This window comes from Pan paniscus, chromosome 23, assembly GCF_029289425.2.
Source record: "Pan paniscus chromosome 23, NHGRI_mPanPan1-v2.0_pri, whole genome shotgun sequence".
NCBI lineage: Eukaryota > Metazoa > Chordata > Mammalia > Primates > Hominidae > Pan > Pan paniscus.
The window spans coordinates 27,063,744-27,083,128 of record NC_085927.1 but is presented as its reverse complement, the minus strand read 5'-3'; the positions used below and the strand labels follow the sequence as shown (position 1 = coordinate 27,083,128).

The 19,385-nt window shown below is 42.1% G+C and overlaps 1 long non-coding RNA gene across 3 annotated transcripts in view; it reads right to left on the bottom strand.

The window, feature by feature from the left end:
• Positions 1-5,968: 5,968 nt before the first annotated feature.
• Positions 5,969-19,385, bottom strand: part of LOC129395034 (uncharacterized) — a 34,849-nt gene continuing 21,432 nt past the window's right edge. The window contains exons 4-6 of one of the 3 annotated variants that reach the window (XR_010111804.1): positions 12,129-12,251; positions 6,730-11,390; positions 5,969-6,644 (exon numbers count right to left, since the gene is read on the bottom strand). This is a non-coding gene — a long non-coding RNA (uncharacterized LOC129395034). Of the gene's footprint in view, positions 11,391-12,128; positions 12,252-19,385 lie in introns of all 3 variants that reach the window. The other 2 variants (XR_008622514.2, XR_008622515.2) reach the window with 2 other exon arrangements.

Here is a 19,385-nt window from a genome sequence, read left to right as displayed (position 1 = left end):
AAGAGCCTAAAAACTGGGTTTCCTTCATTGAACTTCATGCCTCTCTGGTTATTGAAGATGGCAAGCGAGGGGCACTCTGGATACAGGTCAGTTTCCTGACAACCATCAGGATAGTATGATAGGCACACGTTTCCAACCGTCCTCATTTATTTAAATAGCAAGCTAATTAAGGACCTTGAAGAGTATTAGAGAGTTTCACGATCTGCTCATGTCCTGTGATTTAATTGTATTATAATTCTTTAATGGGAATTTTATAAACAGGCAGTTTGAGATGCAGAGTTTCCAACAGACTTAACGGAGTTTTTTCCCCTTTAGGTATAAAATGAAGAGAATGTCTCCTGGACCTAATTGCCACAATGAGATACTACAGTTTATTCGCACCAGGTTGGAAAAAAAGGGAATAGTGTTCAAATCACTGATGGAACTGGATGACGCTTCTATTTCCAGGTGGCTTTAACTATAGTATTATGCAACTTATTTATATTTTCAACTATTTATTTAATAAACCTTACAAACAAGCTATAGGGAATTATCTTACATGTGTAGACTACTTTATAAGTATGTAGGAAGATAATTTGTTTGCAGGTGACAGCTTGCCCCAGTCTCCTGTGGCGGGCAGGGCTTATGTGGTATTTGTGCCTTGGGCTGCACAGGAAATGGGCTCAAAGAGTTTCAGTGCAGCTCCCCCTGGAGCCCGGCGCTTCTGGCTCTGGATATGGTAATTTTCACTGCAGTGTGCTGATCCTGGGTGCCTCCAGAAGACCCACAATGTGACTGTTGGGCCCAGCCCTGTTCCCAACAATGGCAGGGCCTGGGATAAAAATACAAGTATTTAAAGTTTATAACTTTATAGTTTATAACAATACAAGTATTTAAAAAGTTATAAATCAAACTAGCAAACTATTAGATTAAGAAGTGTGTCCTAATCTCCTCCCTTGGCAAATACAACTTCATAACCACCTGGAAGGCCAGGTTCAAATTCAGCCCTTGGCTGACCCCTAGCACCCTAAGAGGCCTTGCCTGCACACATGAATACCCCACCCCACCCATCAAAATGCCATCCAGACCCCATGCCAGTGCCCCCTCACCCCAGCCACCTTGCAGCACCAGTGAGATGGCAGCACTGTTCAAACTCAGGATGACAGACCAGGGAAGACCCTGGAAGTGGACTCAGGGCCATGTGGTCAGGAATGCTAGAGTTGCAGGGTCTAAAAAGGAGGATGTGGGTTCTGGGGTGGGCACATTCTCTTGTCCCTACAGACCCTCCACCCCATGGCGAGAGGGGCATGACCAGAGTAGGATCCCTCTGACATACATACACATATACACATATACATACACATATGCACATGCATACACATACATGCATACACATACATACATACATGTGCACATGCATACACATATACACATGTATATATATATAAGTATATACATACACATATGCACATACATACACATATACACGTATACATAACTATATACATACACATGCACATACATACACATGTAGATATATAAATGTATACATACACATATGCACATACATACACATACGCATATACATACACATATGTACATGCATACACATATACACATACACATATGCACATGCATACACATGCACATGCATACACATATACACATGTATATATAAGTATATACATACACACATGCACATACATACACATGTATATATAAGTATATACATACACATATGCACATACATACACACATACACATGTAGATATATAAATATATACATACACATATGCACATACATACACATATACACATATACATACACATGTAATTGGCTTATGTTCATTTAAAGGCAAGATAAGGGGAAAACTAATCAAACTAATAAAAATACTGTTGCAAGGGAGGTTTGGTAGAGAGGACAAGGATGGAAGCTAGGTTTCTCCTAGTGTGCTTTGTTTTGCAGTTTTGACTTTGGAACTATGTAAATATTTTATGTAATAATGGATAAGATTGATATTTATTTATTTATTTGTTGAGACAAAGTCTGGCTGTATCAGCCAGGCTGGAGTGCAGTGGTGCAATCTCAGCTCACTGCAACCTCCGCCTCCTGGGCTCAAGCCATCCTCCCACCTCAGCCTCCTAAGTAACTGGGACTACAGGCATGCACCACCATGCCCTGCTAATTTTTGTATTTTTTGTAAAGACAGGGCTTCACCATGTTACCCAGGCTGGTCTCGAACTCCTGAACTCAAGCAATCCTCCTGCCTCAGCCTCCCAAAGTGCTAGGATTACAGACGTGAGCCACCATGCCCAGCCTGGGAATTAATTTGACTTTAAAACATAGTAAATAATTTGACTGTGTCAAATTATGTCAAATCCCCTAGTGGGATAGTGCCTAAGGATTAAAAAATATTACAAAGAAATCTCACTGGGAGTAGCCATGGTGTTAATAACACTTTTGATTTGTTATTTTGGAAGGTAGATACTAATATTGTTAGAAACTAATATCTATAAAATCAAACAAGTTAAATGAAAACCCTTGATTTCTAAACTTGAATTAAATTAGAGGAACATGTTATGTGACACCATGCAAATGCAGTCAGCAAAGTCTGGAATGTGGGGAAATAAATGGCAAGAGAAAAAAAGGGTTGAGGAGCGAACCTATAAATAAACCTTTAGAGACATGTCAACCAAAAGCAAGGGTAGACCTTGTTTAGATCCTAGTTTGAACAAAACCCACTGCATTTTAAAAAATGAGACAGGGAAAATTAAAACACTACCTGGATATTTTATGATATTTAAAGAAATATTGATAACTATTTTTTTTTTTTTTTGAGATGGAGTCTCGCTTTGTCACCCAGGCTGGAGTGCAGTGGTGCAGTTTTGGCTTACTGCAAGCTCTGCCTCCCGGGTTCACACCATTCTCCTGCCTTAGCCTCCCAAGTAGCTGGGACTACAGGCACCCGCCACCATGCCTAATTTTTTTATATTTTTAGTAGAGACGGGGTTTCACCGTGTTAGCCAGGATGATCTTGATTGCCTGACCTCGTGATCTGCTCGCCTCGGCCTCCCAAAGTGCCAGGATTACAGGCATGAGCCACTGCGCCCGGCCTGATAACTATTTTTTAAGTGTAACGATTAAGAAAAAGTTCTTGAACACAAAACAGGTGTTCAGGAATTTCTGGACTAGGCACATTGGCTCATGTCTGTAATCCATGCACTTTGGGAGGCTGAGACAGGAGGACCAGTTGAGCCCAGCAAGATCAAGCCCAGGAGTTTAAGACCAGCCTAGGTAACCAATGAGACCCCCATCTCTACAAAAAAACTTTTTTTAATTACCCAGGCATTGCTGGGCACAGTGGCTCACACCTGGAATCCCAGCACTTTGGGAGGCCAAGGCAGGAGGATTGCTTGCTTCCAGGAGTTCAAGACCAGCCTTGACCACATAGCAAGACCCTGTCTCTACAAAAAAATTAAGAATTACCCGAGTGTTGTAGTGTGTGACTACTCAAGAAGCTGGGGGAGGGGGGGATTGCTTGAGCCCAGGAGGCCAAGGCTGCAGTGAGTTGTGATCATGCCACTGCACTCCAGCCGGGGCAACAAAGCGAGACCCTGTCTAAAAAAAAAAAAAGAAGAATAATTTACTATATGTAATTTATACTTCCATTTTTTGAAAAGCAATACCTTCTCATTAGTTTGCCAAGAAAGATGAGAATTTATTCTTTTTTCTATTTGGGGGGTTTTCTTTTTTTTTTTGTATTTATTTATTTATTTATTTATTTATTTATTTATTTATTTATTTACTGAGGCAGGGTCTCGTTCTGTTGCCCAGGCTGGAGTGCAGTGGCACGATCTCAGCTCACTGCAACCTCTGCCTCCCAGGTTGATCACTTGAGCCCAGCAAGACCAAGTCCAGGAGTTTAAGATCAGCAATTCTCGTGCCTCAGCCTTCCAAGTAGCTGGGATTACAGGTGCGCACCACCGTGCCCAGCTAATTTTTATATTTTTAGTAGAGATGAGGTTTCGCCATGGTGGCCACGCTGGTCTCAAACTCCTGGCCTCAAGTGAAAATAAACCAGTGCCACTTGCCAAGAGAATTAATAAATATCAAAGAAAAAACACTTTGAACAGCTAGGAGATGGGACTAAAAAATTAGTATTTGACTTAATAGGCACGTCCAAAGAGGTAATTATTCTATTTATATTGTTCCTAATTAGTAATATTATAGCTGTTAGAACAAGTATAAACTTTGAACGTGCTTTTGAACTGTAATACCACAAAGTATTAAAGCAAGATGTTCAGAACTGATCAAGTATATTCCAGCATATAGCTCTTACTACATTACTGCTATGGTGCTGCAAAATGGTTTGCTGGCACTTGAGTACATAAGACAATACGATGTTAGGCCAGGCGCGGTGGCTCACGCCTATAATCCCAGCACTTTGGAAGGCTGAGGCGGGCGGATCACAAGGTTGCAGTGAGCTGAGATTGTGCTCCTGCACTCCAGCCTGGCAACAAAGCGAGACTCTGTCTCAAAAAAAAAAATTAAATATTTTTTATTTCCTGTTTATTGCATGTTTGAAACTTTTTTCTGTATTTTCTATTTTGGGATGTACGTAACATTGATGCAGGAGTACATTACCTGGGGGTGTAGGCACAAGGTTTTCTTACTAGTGGAATGTGAACCAAAAAGTGTAGAGGCCACTGGACTAAAGGAGGCCAGCTGAATTAGTGAAAATATTCAAAGCCAGTTTTGTTGTTTTCAGCAGTCAGTAACTGTCAGTAGATGAACATTTACCAGGAAATGTCGGTCTTTTAAACTTTGGGCATGGTTCTTATTTAGTATGTTCATTCTATCATGACATTCAGTGAACATTTATTGAGTGCCTACTGTGTACCAGGGATTAATATGCACGTTAAATTTATAAGCTTTGTTGATTTCCACCACAAACCCATAGGACCTCATGTTATTCTCATAATTGAGGAAACTGAGATTCCCAGTGTTGAATGAAAGCCACACAGTATCACATGGCCAGTATCATGTGATTGCAGAGTCAGGACTCAAACCCAGCTCTTCACTATCATGCTGTACTGATGGCCCTTTCCCAGTTCACAGGGAAAAATCAGGAACAGGGAGAGAATTTTCAAAATATTGTTTCCCCATAGAATTTTCTGAAGAACTTTGGTGTATGTTGCCACTTGTTCACTAACAAGTTCTAACAGATGACAGAAGAAATGAGGAAGTAGCTAATTAATATTAATGAACAACCCCAGAATTTTTCTGAGTGTTGAATAGACTTGAATATTCAACAGTCTCAAATATTTGACACCATTCAGTGGACACACACTTGACTCGATAAGCTTATTCTACCAAGTTGTTCCTGGTTTATGTGACACAGCTGAACAGATGCCAGTTTCATGGGGGACTGTCAGATATTCTGAAGGGACCTAATCAAGTCAGTACAGTGGGAAGGAGAGAGAAACAGAAGCCTCGTTTGTGAAATACTACTTGAGTTTGTGCATGAAGAATGGATAGGATTTAGACTGAGAAGCTTGGAAAGGGGACAACCACAAACAACTGTAGAGAGGCTGGAACCTGAGCTGTCCTGTAGGCAGCAGGGATGCCTGGAGGCACGTGGAAGCCAGGAGGTCGGGGGCACAGGACACTTGACAATGCAGTGCATAAGCTCAAGTTCAGATGGTTAGAAGAACTTCCGTAAGATGTCAAGGAAAACTGCTTTTATTAAATATCTTAACTTTTGGCAGAATCATTTTGTCTGATATAATGTGATGGGTTTAGTACCACATTACATTTCACATGTTATATTCTGAAATCTGAAACATTTATTTTTTTTTAACCTAAGAATATTCCCTGGGCTTTTGAAGCAATAAAGAAAGCAAGTGAATGGGTAAGAAGAACTGAAGGACAGTACCCATCTATCTGCCCACGGCTTGAACTGGGGAATGACTGGGACTCTGCCACCAAGCAGTTACTGGGACTCCAGCCCATAAACACTGTGTCCCCTCTTCGTAGAGTCCTTCATTACAGTCAAGACTAAGTCAAATGAAACTGAATTTTAAACTTTTTGCATGCTTCTATGTAGAAAATAATCAAATGATAATAGATACTTATAATGAAACTCCATTAAGGTTTTATTCAGTGTAGCAATTAGTGTCTTTGAAAATAAAGTGGAAGCAGAATTACTTTAATCAACTAACAAGCAATAATGAAACAAAATATTTGTTTTCTGTCTCATTTTTTGTTATTTTATTTTTTATATTTTTTATTTTTTTGAGACGAAGTTTTGCTCTTGTTGCTCAGACTGGAGTGCAATGGCGTGATCTCAGCTCACTGCAATCTCTGCCTCCTGGATACAAGCAATGCTCCTGCCTCGGCCTCCCGAGTAGCTGGGATTACAGGTGTGTGCCACCATGCCCTGCTAAATTTTTGTATTTTTAGTAGAGACAGGATTTCACCAGGTTGCCCAGGCTGGTCTCGAACTCCTGATCTCAGGTGATCCACCTGCCTCGGCCTCCCAAATTGCTGGGATTACAGGCATAAGCCACAGCACCTGGCCTGTTGTTGTTTTAGAGATGGTCTCAATCTGTCTCCCAGGCTGGAGTGCGGTGGTGCGATCATACCCCACTGCAGCCTCAAACTCCTGGGATCAAAGAATAGTCCTGCCTCAGCCTCCTAATTGAGACTATAGGCATGTGCCACCACACCCAGGTAATTTTGGGGTGTACCTTTTGTAGAGATGGGGTCTTGCTATGCTGCCTAGGCTGGTCTTGAATTCCTGGCCTCAAGCAATCCTCCCACCTCAGCCTCTGAATGTGTTGGGATTACTTGTGTGAGCCTCTGCACCCAGCCAGTGTTTCAGAGCTTTAAGGTGATGAGAGATGCTTCTGGATGGTCCTGGAAGCCTGTGTCCTTCTCACATTCAGGAGTCCAGTGGAAAGCTGGCTCAGCTGGACTGAGCAAGCTGAGAAGAAACATGGTCTTTTGTAGGGGATCTGTCAGGGTGGTGGGAGAAATTATAAAAATTAAGTTGTAGGAAATAGACACAAAACTTCTTGGAAGGCTGGGAGGTTTGCATACCTTCAGTAAAAGATTTGGCTAAAGGCAGCTGAATTCTCTTAAAAGCTTAGGGCGTAGATACATAGGAATGTAGAGAAGTTTATCTAAATAGCTTGTTTACTCATGTGGTCCTAAAACAGACCTTTGATCATTTGCGGGCGCATGACTGCTCTCTACTCAGGAGGTCAGCAATGTTAATTACCCTCTAGTGGTGTGGTGTTTACTTGAGAACTTTGTCATTAAATCTGTACTGAATAAATGCCTGGAGCTCCAGCCTGACAGGGCTGTGCCTGCTGACTCTTTACAGCACCCTCCTCAGTGTCTGGGAGCTGCCCAGTCCCCTACCCCATTCTTTCACAGGATACCTGTGTCTGAGTGCATTTCTTCATCCATCACGCAGCCAAGGTCTGCAGGTTGGACCCAGCAAGTTATTGACAGAGTTTGAAAATTATACAGGATTGGTTGTTGAGTTGGATATTTTAGTCAACATTTATTAAGCCCATGCCTCAGCAGTAGTTGACTTTTGTCTAAAGGGAGAGAAAGAAATTCTAGCTTTCCCAAACGTCCAAGGCTCCAACCAAAACATACTGAATTAAGATTTCCAGAAGAAAGTCCTGGCAACTTGGATATTCAATAGGTGCTCCAGGTTATCAAGCACATTGGAACACAATGGCCCAGGTGCTGTATCTCAAAATGTGAGTCTGTGGACTGGCATTGTCTGCCTCACTCGGGAACTCAACAAGAGAGGCAGAATCTCTGGTCCTGTTTGAGACTATTGAATCAGAAGCTGCATTTTATTTAGCAAGGCCCCCAGGTGACTCCTATGCATGTTTATAGTTGAAGGGCTAGTGGAGTGTGGTGACAGGAACATATTTGGTGCTTGTTCAGGGCCTTGTTTTAAGAACCCATGATGCTTGTGCCCAGTGGAGCAACCCATCAGTCCAATTGTTGGGAGAAAAGCTGAGGCAAGACTTGCTAGTGTGACATAATATGAAAAGAGCCTTGGAACATGTCCTGGGTCCAGAGTTTAAAACTTCTTGTGGCCTATGGAACACCAGGTTCTGTGCCTAAGGGTGGAAGGCTGCCCTGCCACACTACAACCTAAGCCTAGGGCATAAAACCCCTCATGGCTTGGATGGAATCCAGGACTCAGGATATAAAACCCCTCGTGGCCTCTGGAATGTGTCCAGACTTGCTGGCTCCTTGCTTCTTGCTCTCCCAGGATCATAAACTGATTGTACCTTGAGGTAGAAGGAAATGTTCAACATTATCTCGAGTAGCAGAACATGTTCCATATGCTTCAAAGAAAATGCTAGACCGACACAGCTATAAACTAAACACTTGATGTGACTGCTTCCTTTTGACCAGCACGTCCTCACCACCTGCTTCTTTGTTTAATCTCCAATAAATGGTGTGGGCTCCTAGAGTTCAGGGCAGCCTCTATACTAGCGTTGGCCCCCTGGACCCACTTTGTGTACTATTAGCTTGTCTCATTCCTTTGACTCCGCTGGACTTTGTAGCCCCCACGGCCTGGTGTTGGGTTTGATCACCTCAACACCAATGTGGCTATTTGTGACTGCCTTTGTTTTATAATATTTTTATTATTCACTTTGTACAGATGAAGACTTCCAGCTGTAGAGGCCAAAGGGGCCACACTGCAGGTAGAGCAGGCATTCACCAAGGTGTTTGTGATCCTGGGGTGCAGCTCCCACCCTTGGCTGCCTGGGTGCTTCTTTCCAGACCTACTGTCTTGTGACGTCCCCTTAGGCATGCAGCACAGGCTGCTTTCTGATTTAGAAGTGAGCCTGTTCAGTTGATGGCTCAGCGCAGGCCTCTAAAAAAGCAAGCCTGATGTCGGTTAGTACATCTGTGGTTGGCTTATTTGGTGTTCATTTTTTCAGTTTTCAGAAAGGTCAGTTGAAGTGCTGCTGGTGGCTGTAGAATTGATATGCAGGGGAGGTTTTTGATCTGTGAGCTTTCTAAGGGACAATTGCTAAGCTGCACTGATACCTTGAGCCTCTTTCCTTTGGAACAATGTAGAGCCCAGTTCATGGCTCCCAGAAGTTTAGGTCCAGTAATTTGGCTGCAGGCCTGGAGAATGGGAGGCTGCAGACTTGGACTAATGGTGAACTCTTGCCTCCCCCCAGGGATATGTGGTGCCTGTCATAACCTCCAGAGAGCTGCCTTCCACGAGACCAGCAGAAGAGTGGGCAAACATGAAGTCCAATCCCCCTATCCAGGCTGCCATTGACCTCACGGCAGGGGCTGCAGTTACAGTCCTGTGCCTCATAACCATGTTTCTGTTGGTGATGGATGGTGTATCGGATGGTGGTCCCATGAGATTATACCATCTTTTACTATACCTTGTCTGTGTTTATATACGTTTAGATACACAAATACCACTGTGTTATAGTTGCCTACAGTATCCAGTACAGTAACATGCTGTACAGGTGTGTAGTCTTGAGCAACAGGCCATACAGTACAGCCTAGGTGTGGAGTAGGCTATGCCATCTAGGGTCGGGTGTGTGTGTTCTATGATAGCACAATGATGAAATTGTGTAATGACAGATTTTTCAGAACATGTCCCAGTCGTTAAGAAATGCCTACGTATAATCCCAGAGAAAACCCAGTCTTCTCTATTCCTCAAGTACCTTCTAAATGAGATCAAATAAAAGTGGTAGGAAAACATTACCTTTCTCCCTCTAGAAGTGATGGGCTTTACCTTTGGGATGAATCCATTTGATGGAAGTGTGGTATTGTTCAGAGTGTGGCAGAAGGTAGAGAAGTGTCCATTATTGCTAACACCTTGTGAGTCAGGGTGAGGGGAGGAATGTGCCCAGTGCAGCTGGAAAACAGCTCAGAGGTGAAGCCCCTTGTCCATTGTCACCTGGCTGGGATAGGCAGGTGACATTGTTCTTCACTTCAAGCCTGGCAGTCTTCAGAGCCCTTGTAGTGCAAAAATAACACCATAGCATCTCCCAGGAAACATCACTTACTGTCCCTGCTAGTGTTGGGAAAGAAAGGAGGACACTCTTTAGAAATGTCTTTTACAATGAGACTGATAGTGGACTGTGTCTTAGAGCCATGAAAGGAAAGGAGAAGTTGTAGGATTTCCTGGGAATGTCAGCTAACCTGAGCCTAGGGGCCTGAGCCCAAGGGCAGACTGAGGCTCCCCCAGCACAGGGAGGTGCTGCCTGTGACAAGGGGGTAGTGCTGGCACAGTGCAGGCTACTCCCTAGAAAGATCAGCTTGAATATGCAGGAAGAGCAGGACCCTCGGGCTGAGATGCAGGTGGAATGGGAAGTGCATGGTGGTAATTTAGTTCTCCAGAGGCCAGAAGTAGGAGGAGCGGTTGGAATGCTGATGGCCCAAAGGGAAACCCTGGACTACCCTGGCCTCCCACAGGACTCTCAGAGTAATTGTGGCTCCCTGCAGTGGGGAGGCCAGAAAGAGTGTTGCCCAATGCTATCCTCATCCAGTCCACCCCCCACCCACCATCAACAGATGAGTATGGTCGTGAGTGTGGTCACCTCATCAGTCATTTGCTCAGTTGTGAAAAAGAAATTGTTCCGATAAGAGCAAAGTGTTTTTCCATGAGCCAAAGGTCGGCCAAGGTATGCTAATGAGGAGGACTGGAGACAGCACGTCACAGACACCGAGAAGGAGCACTGGGCAAGGGCACTTCTCCCAGGGCAGAGCCCACAAGGAGTGTCCTGGCACCAGACGCTCATGGAACTGAAGGCTGGCAGGGGCCCGCCCAGTAGTCTCTTGCCTGCTGCGTGCCTTTAGGCTACAGCCTCCCAGGCCCCGTGCCCCCTCCCCTCCCCTCCCCCATGCCACACTGGGGAGGATGCTGACCCTGAGAGTGGTGCAACCATCTGCCTGCCCCTGGCCACCACCTCTCACCAGCACGTGAATGCTCTTGGGCTCAGTTCTGTATCTGCAGTAGGAGGGTGTTTAGCCACATGAGAGAGTCTCACCTTTTGACATTCTATGTCTTTCAGTCTGTCAAAGATCTAGAACATATTGTGATGGAATTAAAAAGTTTACTTTTGGCTGGGCAAGGTTGCTCAAGCCTGTAATCTCACTTTGGGAGGCTGAGGCGGGTGGATCACTTGAGTTCAGGAGCTCAAGACCAGCCTGGCCAATATGGTAAAACCCCGTCCCTACTAAAAATACAAAAATTAGCCATATGTGGTGGTACACGCCTGTAATCCCAGTTACTCAGGAGGCTGAGGCAGGAGAATTGCTCGAACCCAGAAGGCAGAGATTGAAGTGAGCGAAGATTGTGCCATTACGCTCCAGCCTGGGTGACAGAGCGAGAATCCACCTAAAAAAAAAAAAAAAAAAGGAGTTTACCTTTTCATATTTATGTGCATACAGGTATTTGGGTACCACATTTGTAATTTACAGTGAGTTTGAAAGATAGAAATTGTAACAGTATGGTTGGGAGCCAGGTATGTAAGGCAGTTGCCGGTGGGCATGTTTTGAACCTGTATTGGGCCCTTATATGTATGATCTCTGTGATCCCATCATTACTGTTCATTTCTTCCAGGAGAGGAATGACACACTTCTCACTTTAATTGCCAGATTACCTCCAATTCTGAATCAGTGGAATATAATTTAATATGATTTTACTATGATTGAGTCATTCTCTCCCAGGTACTGCTGGGCTAGGATAAAATGAGATCTGAATTACATTAAAATATTTAATTATTCTGAGAAGAGGTGACAGAATGTTTTAAGTGGGTGTGTAATTTAGATAACCTAGATGCAGATAAGCTGAATAAAGCATTTAATCCAGCACATTCGTATTTTAACTTGATCATCAGCAATGGAAGTTGGAAACTCAATTGCAGCTGCAGGTCCCACACAACTGAATTTGGTTCCGTGTGCATAGCAGTGTTCGCTGGACATGCCTGGAGGTCTGAAGGTGTGCCCTTTTATAGGCAGGAATTCCACCAGGATGGGTATAGCTTGTTTTTTTAAAAGGCTTGGGACTGGATACGATTGCCCAAGAAGACAGTGTAGACAGCGAGGAGGGCTGAGCATGAATGGGATGACCTACCTGCACAAAAAGGGCAGGCAGGAAGGCAGTAAAGAAATGAGCAGGGCCCAAACCAGGAGAGTGTGGCATGCCACGATGGAGACTGAACAGAAACAAAACTACGGGCGACTGTAGTGTTGTTCCCTGTTGAAGGAGAGACACTCTATTACAGAAGACCTGGACTTCAGTTCAGTTCAGTTTCCTTAGCAAAGGACAAAATGGGGAGAGAAGACAGGGAATCAGGGAAGAAAAACTCACTTATGTGAGGCAAACATCGCATGCAGTCATACCAACCAACTAAACATGATAAGCTACAAAGAACTACGGTTTTCGCTACTCTCAAAACGCTACTGAGATTACCAAGTTTTAAGCTTTTTCAAGATTATTTATAGGTGATTCCCCAACTGGGAAAGTCATTTCTGAATTTCTTCTCTTCTAAAATAGATCTAGAAAAATTAACAAACCTTATTCCAGTAAGAAAGTTTGGGATGTACTGCTTCAGCCCCTGTCCTAAGGAAATTATCAAGCCTGGAGGGTGGGGTGCTATCAACTGCCTGCCAACATGTTGCCTTCTGGAATCCAGAAGCTTCCCTGTGCCAGATGGAGCCACCAATGTGGGGAGGAGAGCACAAAGAGCAGAGAATCCACAGAAACCATACCTGCAGGGAGCAAACACCGTCACACCCCACTGCTGTGAATGCAAATGCATTTACCTGTTCTTACCATCGCCCTCAGCATGTTGAATCTATTCTGGGGTTAGACAAGCTCCCAGACTTACCTGCTATGTTTAATAGAAACATGGTAAAGGAAGAATCGGGGCTATTAAAATGCTTAAGAATGAGAAAGTTGAAAAAAGAAAAAAAGACGTAGATTGTGTTTGGCCTGTCTTCTCCCCACTGTAAGGGGTTGCCACTCAGCTGGAGGCCTGCTGGTTCATGTGGGCCAGCCCTCGACACCTCAGTGACCAAACAAAATACAACCCTCACTAGAGCTTCTTGTACTTGGCAAGACCCAGGCGTAGACCTGGGCTACCAAACAAAACCTTGTGTTCTTAGAGCCTGGGAACAAGAGCTTTGACAGTTTCCACAAAGAACTCTTCCGCAGCATTAGCATTTCTATTTGCACCTGCCTGCAGCCATTACTACATTGACCTCTGGAAATGTCACATCAGCTGTTCTTGAGATAAAATACCATTTGCTATTTTTTTTTTTCTCTAGGCCCTGTCCCTTTGATGTTAAGTGGTGGAGGGAGTTGGCGGGATTTTCCTCTGGCTTGCGGTGTATCCAGTGGATTGTATTGAATCCAGAATTCAAGTTCTTTCCATGTCTGGAGAACAGGCAGGATTTATCAGAACCTTTATAAATGTTGTGAAAAATGAAGGTGAATAAACACCTGTTTTTCCAGCATCTAGTATACTTCTTAAAATCTGAGATGTGAACTGCTCTGTTTTGATTGTAAAAGGAAAGAGAACAGTAACACAGAAACTTTGTGTCCCAAACAGAGCACAGATAACTTGTCTATTACTCATAGTAATCCTCCCTTAAATTTGTATAACATGTGAAGTTTTACAAAGTACTTATACCTCGCTTATCTAATTCAATCTTCATAACCACCCTGGGCAGTACTAATATTATAAACCAGTCTCCAACCTCAAGGTTGGTGCTCTTGCCACCGCCCAGGTGAAGCTGCAAAGCTGTGGCCACCTCTGTCTCCATGGCTGCATCTGTCTGGCCGTCTCAGGCCTCAACGCTGCCCCATCCATGTACTAAGAGTTAACCAAGCATGGAATTGGGGTATGTTATCTGAGCATCAGTCAGTTTTGCCAGGAGACCTGATACTTGTCCTTGTTTCTGCTGGTCTATTTAGGGAAAGCTGGGAATGCGTCCTTCCATGACTTGTTGGTTTTTAGCACTCTTGTCTGGATTCGCATGTGTAAATATACCTGTGCTATGCAGCTGCGTGGGTGTCCCCAAAGGAGGGATTGTTGCAGTCTTTGCTTGCCCTTTTGTCTTCTAGGAATAATGGCCTTATATTCTGGACTGAAACCTGCTGTGATTCGAGCATTCCCTGACAATGGAGCACTCTTTTTGGCCTACGAATATACCAAGAAATTGATGATGAGCCAGTTGGAAGCATACTGAAGTGTCTTGGAGGGCCTGAGCCAAGCAGAGGTGTTTGAGGACTACAGTTCATCTCAGGGTTTCTTGTAGTACAAGACCAGTGTGAAGTTATTCTGATTTCTTGGGAATTTTGCTTTTTCGTCTTCCCTTATACCCCACATCTTAAATTGTATGGAAGAACCTCTATTTTGCATCATGTCATTTCTGCCCATAATTGTACTGAAATAGAGAAGTCACTGCTCTTTCCCTTGGTAAAATAGAGAGTGGTCAGTAGCCTTATGCACCTAATTCAAAAGACTGAGTACAGTTCTGTCAGGGCTTTTACATAAACCTCTACTTACACATGCAATTTGGACAGTTATGTGCTGAGGGAAATACAGTTTGGTTCCATGTTTATTTCAAATATTACCAGAAAAACCCAGAGGTGATCATTTCTCATGAAGATGCTTACAAATGGTTGCTTAACCCATTCTAGATGTAGGATCTGCTTAACGTGTGTTACTATTCTAAGTGGTTGATTTTTTTTTAAAATATGGAGTCTCACTCTCTTGCCAGTCTGGAGTGCAGTGGTGCAGTCTCGGCTCACTTCAACCTCTGCTTCCTGGGTTCAAGCAATTCTCCTGCCTCAGCCTCCCGAGTAAGTGGGATTACAGGGGTGCTCTACCACACCTGGCTAATTTTTGTATTTTTAGTACAGACAGGGTTTCACCATGTTGGTCAGGCTGGCCTCGAACTCCTGACCTCGTGATCCACCCGCCTCGGCCTCCCAAAGTGCTGGGATTACAGGCATGAGCCACTGCACCTGGCCAAATAAAACATATTTTTAACCAATAAAAATTAAGGACAAAGAAGAGCATTCCTTATGGAATGATAAAGGACACAATTCAACCAGAAGACCTAGCCTAAATATGTACACACCCAACATTGGAGCATCCAAATTCATAAAACAAGTTTTTCTTGGCCTACAAAAAGATTTAGACACACAATAACAGCAGGAGACTTCAACAACCCACTGACAGCAATAGACAGATCGCTGAGGCAGAAAACTAACAAACTCTGTACTTGCACTTGACAGTTGACCAATTGGACCTGATAGACATCTCCAGAACGCTTTGCCCAACAAACACAGAAGATACATTCTTATGTGCACACAGAACATATTCTAAGATCAAGCACATGCTTGGCCATAAAGCAAGCCTCAATAAATTCAAAATGTTTGAATCATACCAAGCACACACTCTGACCACAGTGAGACAAAAATAGAAATCAGTATCAAGAAGATCTCTCAAAACTACATAAATACATGGTAATTACACAATTTGCTCCTGAATAACTCCTGGGTGAAAATCTAAATTAAGGCAGAAATAAAAAAATTCTTTGCAATTAATGAAGAAAATAGGGACACAACATACCAGAATCTCTGGCATGCAGCTAAGGCAGTGTTAAGAGGAAAGTTTATAGCACGAAATGCCTTCATCAAGAAGTCAGAAATATCTCAAATTGACTTTCCTACTTTGCACTTAAGGGAACTAGAAAAAAAGAATAACTCCAAAGCTGGCGGAAGAGAAATAACTAAAATTAGAGAAGCACTGAATGAAGTGCTTTTTGAAGTGCTGTTTTTTTTAGACTAGATGCAAAAATCCACACAAAAGATCAATGAAACCAATAATTAGTTTTTCAAAAAATAAACAAGATGGATAGCCTGATAGCTAAACAAAGAAAAAAAGAAGAGCCAAATAAGTACAATCATAAATGACAAAGATGACATTACAAACAATCCCACAGAAATATAAAAGATCCTCAGAGAATACTATAAACAACTCTATGCACACAAATTAGATAATCTAGAGGAAATGGAGAAATTCCTGGAAACATGCAATCTCCCAAGATTGAATTAGAAAGAGATTGAAACCTTAAATAGACAAATACCGAGTTCCAAAATCAAATCATTAATATAAAATCTACCAACAAGGAAAAGCCCTGGACCAGATGAAGCAACAGCTGAATTCTACCAGATGTACAAAGAACTGGTACTAGTTCTATTGAAACTATTCCAAAGAACTGAGGATGAGGGGCTCCTCCCTAACTCAGTCTATGAAGCCAGCATCAGCCTAATACCAAAATCTGGCAGAGAAACACACAAAAAGAAAACTTCAGGCCAATTACTCTGATTAACATAGACACAAAAATTCTCAACCAAATACTAGGAAACAGAATCCAGCAGCACATCAGTAAGTTAATCCACCACAATCAAGGCTTCAGTACAGGGATGCAAGGCTGGTTCAACATACGCAAATCACTAAATGTGATTCACCACATAAACAGAACTAAAAGAAAAACCATATCATCATCTGAATAGATGCAGAAACAACTTTTGATAAAATCCAACATCCCTTCACATTAAAAACCTCAACAGACTCGGCATCAAGGGAACATACCTCAAAATAATAGGAGCCATCTATGACAAACTCACAGCCACCAACCTACTGAATGGGCACAAGTTGGAACCAATCCCCATGAGAAATGGAGCAAGACAATGATGCCGACTCTCATCACTCCTATTCAACATAGCACTGGAAGTCCTACCTAGAGAACTCAGGCAGGAGAAAGAAAGAATAGGCATCCAAATAGCAAAAGAAGAAGTCAAACTATCTCTCTTCACTGATGATATGATTCTATATCCAGAAAAGCAAAGACTCTGCCAAAAGGCTACTAGAACTGATAAATAACAAAGTTTCAGGATAAAATATCAATGTATAAAAATCAACAGCATTTCTATACACCAATAATGTCCAGGCTGAGAGTTAAATCAAGAACAGAATCCCATTTATGGTAGCGACAAGGAAAATGAAATAACTAGGAATACAGCTAACAAAGGATGTGAAAGATCTCTACAAGAACTATAAAACACTGCAGAAAGAAATCAGAGATATCACAATTAAATGGAAAAACATTCCATGCTCATGGATTGGAAGAATCAGTATCATTCATATGGCCATACTGCCCAAAGCAATTGACAGATTCAGTGCTATTTCTATCAAACTACCAATGTCATTCTTCACAGAATTAGAAAAAAGTATTCTAGAAGTCATATGAAACCAAAAGAGGGCCTCAATAGCCTAAGCAAATCTAAGCAAAAGGGCAAAGCCAGAGGCTTCAAACTATAAGGCTATAGTATCCAAAACAGCATGGTACTGGTACAAAAGCAGACATACAGACCAATGGAACAGAATAGAAAACCCAGAATAAAGCCTTACACTTAAAACCACCTGATATTGCAAGGCTGACAAAAACAAGAAATGGGGGAAGGACTCCCTATTCAATAAATGGTGTTGGGGTAACTGGCTAGCAATATGCAGAATAATGATACTCGACCCATACCTTTCATCATATACAAAAATTAACTGGAGATAGATTAAAGATTTAAATGTAAGACCTCAAGTGATAAAAATCCTAGAAGAAAACCTCAGAAATACCCTTCTTGACATTGGCCTTGGGAAAGAATTTTTAAGTCCCCAAAAGCAACTGCAATAACAACAAAGATTGACAAGTGGGACCTAATAAAGCTAAAGCGCTTTGGCACAGCAAGAGAAATGATCGACAGAGCAAACAGATAACCCAGAGAACAGGAGGAAACATTTGCAAACTATGCATCCAACAAAGGTCTAATATCCAGAATCTATAAGGAACTTACACAAATCCACACGCAGAAACCAAATAACCCCATTAAAAATGTGGAAAGAACATGACACATACTTCTCAAAGAAGACATACAAGTGACCAATGAGCATCTGGAAAAATGCTTCACTTCACGAATTGTCAGAGAAGTGCAAATCAAAACCACAATGAGATACCCTCTCACACTAGTCAGAATGGTGATTAATAAAAAGTCAAAAACAACAGATGCTGGCAAGGCTGCAGAGAAAAGGGAACGTTTATACATTGTTGGTGGGAGTGTAAATTAGTTCAGCCACTGTGGAAAGCAGTCTGGAGATTTCTCAAAGAACTTAAAACGAGCTACCATTCGACCCAGTAATCCCACTATTGGATATATACCCAATGGGAAAAAGACCATTCTACCAAAAGACACACACACTGATATGTTCATTGCTGTGCTATTCACAATAGTAAAGATATGGAATCAACCTAGGTGCCCATCAGTGGTGGATTGGATAAAGAAAATGTGGTACATATACACGATGGAATTCTACACAGCCATAAATATGAGTGAAATCAGGTCTTTTGCAGCAACATAGATGGAGCTGGAGGCCATTATCCTAAGCAAATTAATGCAGGACCAGAAAACCAAATACCACATATTCTCACCTATGAGAGCTAAACAACAGGTACCCTTGGACATAAGGTTGGGATAAGTAAGGAGTTACTCCTGCCATTTTGTTATTTGTTTTCTGGTTGTTTTGGGGTCTTCTCCTCCTTCTTTCCTTCCTGTCTTTCATTAGTGAAGGTAATTTTCTCTGGTGATATGATTTAGTTTCTTGTTTTTTATTTTTCGTGTATCCATTGTTATGTTTTTTGGTTTGAGGTTACCATGAGGCTTGTAAATACTATCTTATAATCCATTATTTTAATCTTATACTAAGTGTTCATAAACAAGTAAAAAGAAAACTAATAAAAACTCTACAACTTAACTTTGTCTCCCTATTTTTTAACTTTTTGTTATTTCTATTTATATCGTATTATACCATCTATGTCTTGAAAAGTTGTAGTTAGTATTTTTGATTGGCTCATAGTTTAGTCTCTCTACTTAGAATAAGAGTAGTTTATACATTATAGTTACAGTGTTATAACATTCTGCATTTTTCTGTATACTTACTATTACCAGTGAGTTTTATACCTTCAGGTTGTTACTTATTGCTCATTAATGTCCTTATCTTTCTGATTGAAATACTCCCTTTAGCATTTCTTCTAGGACAGGTCTGGTGTTGACAAAATCCTTCAGCTTTTGTGTGGAAAAGTCTTTATTTCCCCTTCACTTTGAAGGATATTTTCACTGGATACACTGTTATAGGGTAAATGTTTTTTTCCTTCAGCACTTTCAATATGTCATGCCACTCTCTCCTGGCCTGAAACGTTTCTACTAAAGAGTCTCCTGCCAGATATATTGTAGCTCCATTGTATATTATTGGTTTCTTTTCTC